The following is a 6,000-nucleotide window of genomic DNA, read 5'->3' as shown; positions in this document are numbered from 1 at the left end:
TACCCCATATGTGCCTATAACAGTACTACTTAGCCATACGGGGAGACTCGGGAGGAACAGAGCACTATTTGCCTATTCAAGTGAATGGGTCTGTGCACATGTCCCTTTTTATAATGTCAGCACGGGCCACAAAATGTCCCGCACATATGCATACGTATAACACACATGGATGTAATCTGTGTGACATGCATTTGCGCTGGGGAAGAAGTGTTACGCGGCTGATCCCCATCGCCGGGTGCTGAACATGGCTCTCATCATTCTCCCCTGCTCTGCTGGCGATCGGCGCGAGCAGGCGAGAATGATGAGCGTTACATTTAAGTGATAAAAGAGCAGGCGGCGGCTGATGGGACTATTACTCCCATCAGCCTATCCCTGCTGCTGCTAATAGCCGTGACAGCAGGATGGAGGTATTCATCAGCCGCTGACTGCGCTATAAATAAATGAAAAAAACTGTGGGTTTCCCTATATTTTCTATAACCAGCTAGACAAAACTCACAGCTGGGGGCTGCAACCCCCAGCTGTCGGCTTCAGCAAGTCTGGTTATCAAGAAGAGGGGTCTCCACGCTGTTTTTTTAAAATTATTTAAATAATTAATTTAAAAAAACGGCGTGGGGTCCCCCCCATTTTTGACAACCAGGCTTGCTTAAGCTCACAGCTGGGGGCTGTCTCAGGCTGGTAAGGGGCCATGGATATTGACCCCCCGGCCCAAAAATAGCAGCCCGCAACTGCCCAGAAAAGGCACATCTATTAGATGTGCCAATTCTGGTGCTTTGCCCGACTCTTCCCACTTGCAGTGTAGCGGTGGTAAGTGGGGTTCATATTTGTTGGGTTGATGTCACCTTTGTATTGTCAGTTGACATCAAGCCCACAGCTTAGTAATGCTTAGTACTACTAACTCTATAGTTATATGTTAAATAAAGACACAGCCAGAATAAAGTCCTTTAATTAAAGAAAATTACACAGACTCCTTTTATTATTCTCAATTAAACCATACTTACTGCAACACCTAATTCCTGCGAAGCCCTAGAACTCCTGTAACAGGAGTAAAATTAAAAAAACAACAACATGCCATACCTGTCGGTCGTTGTGTCCCATGCCGTAATCCATGTCTGGGGGATAATTAGTTTTCAACCTGGACGGTTCCAAGATGCGACCGTCCCAGCTGAAAACTACTGGTGAATGAGCTGCTGAGAACGCAGTGTCAGTGACGTCATAGAGGTTACCTCCGGTCACTGGGATGCGTTCCCAGCCGTCAGCGCTCAGTGACAGGGGGTGACGTCATAGAGGTTACCTCTGGTCACTGGGCTCACCCCCAATGCTTCACGAGAACAAAAGTAATGTGGAAGGAAAAATTTAACATTTAACTTTTTTGACAAAAAATTTACTTTAGACCCAAACTTTTTTGTGCAATTTCTCCAATTGAAAATCGGACTTTTTTGGTGTGTGTGAACTCAGATTGATCCCTCCATATGTTCTTTAAAGCATCCACCATCCTTTCTAGCCTTCTTGAATCTATAGATTTTCTTCTGTTCTTCCCACTTCTCTGCCTCTCCTTTAACTACTTTTCTTACTGCAATTTCCTTGTTGTGTACTTTATGCCATTTAATCTGGCAAAGCGTTAAACCATGGCCACCAAAGTGTCAGCTGTCACGGTTTCACCCCTCAGTGTGTCTGGGAGTTACTGACAGCTCAGCCATCCAATCTGGTATAGAGGTGGCTGAGGCTGTCAGTACTTTGATTGACAGCTTGGTCACTGAATCTGGTAAAGCGGCGTGCTGAACTGTTAGTGTGTTGATTGACAGCTCGACCATCCAATCTGAAACTGTGAGGTGCCAGCTGTCTCCAAGTGTTCATTATTCCAGGTGATTTGCATGCTACTTAACTGAGCTGTGTCCCCCAGACCTCTGCCAGACAAACATTCAGCTAGTGAGGTTGGTTCTCTCTCTCCCTTGAGTTCTGTATGCTTGATCTTTTGTTGCCTGTCCTTGGACTTCGTACTGACCATCCGTCTGTTTAATCCCTTCAGCTCTGATCCGTTTTCCTCCCGGTACTCTGACCTTGGCACGTTAACTGACCACGCTTTTGTCTTTTCCTTCTGTTTATGACGTACCCTCCTGGATTCTGACCTTGGACTCCTTGACTATTCTGACTCACAGTCTTAACTTTCAAGGCCTGCTTTCATTTAATCTCCCCCCAACATTTTCTACAACTCTTTTGCGTAATTCCCTTTTAACAGATTAATCATAAACTGAATTCATATTTAGATGCAAAAACCAAATAGGGCCCGGTTGCCTATTCTCATAACTCACTTCTGATAAGTGCCATAAGTTCATTGTCATGCACAAACACTGCCATTACTTTGTGGTATCAGTGACTGTGAGAGTGGAAGGCTGTGGTATTGTTTCCCACCATCCCAAAAACCCAGGAAATAATGAGCTACTGGACTGAAACAAAGGTTAGTGGGAGAGCCACTGGACAGACACATGCTTGGGGGATACAGTGGGCTTGTGACAAGTGTATTAAAAAGGCTGGAGAATGTGGTGGCAACCTGAAGACATGTTCCCTTTAGGCCTCTTTCAGACGTCCAGATAATTCCGGTGCCGGAGAAATCGGTACCGGAATTATCTGTGTCCGTGTGCTCACGTAGCACATTAGTGTGGCACACGTGCGGCATCCGTGTGCCGCCTGAGGACATCAAGGACCGTGCAGGAGAGACAGCGCTACACTAAGCGCTGTCCCCCCTGTGCGGTGCTGAAGCAGGAGAGAAGAGATGAAAGATCATTTTTTCTTTTTTTTTGTTAAAAATAAAGTTTGCGTGTGTCTCCCGCCTCCCATCCCCCGTGCGCCGCTCGGCCCCTTGCATAGAAATACTCACCTAGCTCCCGCGATGTCTCTTCTCAGCGCTGGCAGCTTCTCCTGTGTGAGCGGTCACGTGGGACCGCTAATTACAGTGAGGAATATGTGCATATTCCCCCACTGTAATGAGCGGTCCCACGTGACCGCTCACACAGCACAGGCTGCAGCCGCTGAGAGGAGACATCGCTGGAGCTGGGTGAGTATTTCCTGGCCAGCCGGGGGAGCGCACAGGGGATGGGAGGCGGGAGGGGACGCATTAACTTTATTTTTAAGGGGAAAGAAAAAAAAAAAAGATGATTCATCCCTTCTTTCCAGCAAATGCTGCTGGGAAGAAGGGATGAATTCTGGATTCAGCACCGCACGCGGGGGGGACAGCGCTTAACTGTAGCGCTGTCTCTCCTGCAGGCGGTACGTGCACACGGAGGAGAGTGCACACTGTTCTCCGTGTGCGGCACGTATTGCGGTACGTGCTGCCGGCGAAAAACGGACATGTCTCCATGTTTTCAACACGGACACACGGTCCGTGAAAACACGGAGACATGTGCATAGACCCATTCTTTTGAATGGGTCTACGTGTGTCAGTGTCTCCGGTACGTGAGAAAACTGTCACTACACCGGAGACACTGACGTCTGAAAGAGGCCTTAAACAGTATTTTAATCTTGTAATCATCTATTAACCTGACCATACCTCTAGACAGAACCTACTATTCTTCAGCTTCTGTCTTTGCTCCTTCAATTTAAACAATCAACCACAATGTGATCCTTCATCCTGTCTACTAATCTACAACTAAGAAATGTTTGATCAACTACTACTTTACCACACAATTTGATACATCACTAAATATAGTTCTGTTTTTTTTGCTATTGCTTATATGGTGCCATGCTGAGAGCTGTGACCAAATGCCCTGTGCTTTTTTTGTGGGATTTCAGCAGTCATTTACTGACCTGTTTAGACAGGCTGCGAGACATGATCATTCTGTGTGTACAAAATATAATTATCCGCATATCAGTAGCACATTTCAAGTTCATATGGGGCGATACTCACAAATATTGATGATTTCTAAGCCAGCTTAAAAATCATAGCACCATGCAAATTAACATGTTCTTTGTCGATCAGGTGATTGCTGGACTGTGTAGATGGCTACATAGTCCTACAAACTCTCATTTCCTGATTACTAGCCTGTCTAAATGGATCATTTGTCTGTGTAAATCAGTGAAATTATTGGAAACAGCAGATCTCCTCATGTAAAAGGGGATGTGCTGATACAAATATAGAAACTGAATGGATGAGGAACAATCATATTAAAGGGGTATTCAAAAAAAATCACACGTTTTCTAATAATATTTTTTAATCTGCCTTGTTTTGCATATATCACCCCCATGAGGTTGCCTCTCTAAGGCCCTATTTACTTTTTCAATTGCCATTGGATCCCTCTTGTAGTTCCAGGGGCCCTGGTCGATCATGCTCATTGCAGTCTCTTTCTCAACTGGCATTCTTCCAGCATAATGGTAGTTTAACTAGAATGGAGCTTTCATTGTGAGTGATGGTGTCATGGAAAGGGATGGAGGCTTCTTCATTGCAATGTACAGATCATACCAGGAAGCATCGGTGCCTTTGTGCCAGTTACTAAGCAGCAATGTACTACTTGATTGGCTGTATGATATAATACAGGAGGGGGCTATGTGTGCAATGGACAGAAATGAGAGATGTACTGCAGGATGGCCTGTATATAGAGGGGACAGAAAAGAAAGATGTACTGCATGATGGGCTTATGCAGGGGGTTGAGAGGAGAGATATACTGCAGTATGGGGTGTTGTGGACAGGGGTTGAGAGAAGAGCTATACTGCATGTTAGGCTTCGTACAAGAGCCAAGAGGAGAGATATGCTAGAGCCTGAGGCTCTATGTACAGGGTCTGGGAGAGTAGGTATGCTGCAGGATAGGCTAAATACAGGAGCTTAGAGCACAGATATAATGCAAGATGGGCTGAGATATATTCTGCATGAGTATACAGGGACTGGATTAGTTGAGCTATTTGTTACCTGCTGCTGAGAGTTCAGTGATCTGAAACTAAATTCTGCTCTAGCGATACATATGTCAGAGGATTATCTTCTGCTATATGTATCCATTGAGCAACAGTTCCAGTTTGAAATCACTGATCTGTATGCAGCCGGCAACAAACACAACTTTGCACTGCTGTTGTGGGGAAGTGCAGAACAGTTGATCACTGCTAAAACCAAGTAATGATGTAATATCACACAGGCAGTTATACTGATTTTGATGGCTGAATACTGTACAGGAGCAGTGTTATACTTAGATTAGTTCAGAGATGGGGATTCTTAGGAGCATGTAATTGATAGAGGGAGGGGTCTGCAACACTGGAGAAGCAATTGCTGTAGTTTTACGAGATAATTATAAGACCATCCCTTCTGGTATGTGAACCTGGAAATACAGAAAGGCAGATAGATGAAAAAAGAAACAAGAAAGAAACTATGTTAGGGTTAGTCTATAAATGATGAATAAGTATGCATTTACTGTGTCTTTAAAAAAAAATACTATTCTAGGAATAACCCTTTAATGATTATTTGTTCGCATGCAGATTGTATTAGCCAATCAAAAGTACAAGTGTCAATTAAAAGTAATAGTACTATCCAATACTCAATGGCCTAAAGAGTCATTCATTGCGGAACCAAGTGGAATAACGAGAGAGACACCAGCTGATGTATCGACCCATCTGTTCACTGGTCTGTAAGAACCTGTCTACATAAATATGTTTTTTCATGCTTAATGTGTTTTATTACCAACTTCCATGATGCTAAAATAGGAATTGGGCATAAATCAATATTCTATAACCCATAGAACAGTGAGGCTGTAGCAAGACTACATTTGGGTCATTGCCATAATTCAGTATATAATTTTCCAAAGGTGTATAATTCTTTACCTACAAGACACAAAACGACTTCCCTCAGAGTTTCAGGCAATATAATGTTAATAAATAATAATAATTTTATTTATATAGCGCCAACATATTCCGCAGCGCTTTACAAATTATAGAGGGGATTTGTACAGACAATAGACATTACAGCATAACAAAAATCACAGTTAAAAATAGATACCAATAGGAGTGAGGGCCCTGCTCGCAAGC

Source organism: Ranitomeya imitator, chromosome 5 (genome assembly GCF_032444005.1).
Source record: "Ranitomeya imitator isolate aRanImi1 chromosome 5, aRanImi1.pri, whole genome shotgun sequence".
Classification (NCBI taxonomy): domain Eukaryota; kingdom Metazoa; phylum Chordata; class Amphibia; order Anura; family Dendrobatidae; genus Ranitomeya; species Ranitomeya imitator.
Note: the sequence above shows the minus strand (reverse complement) of the source record.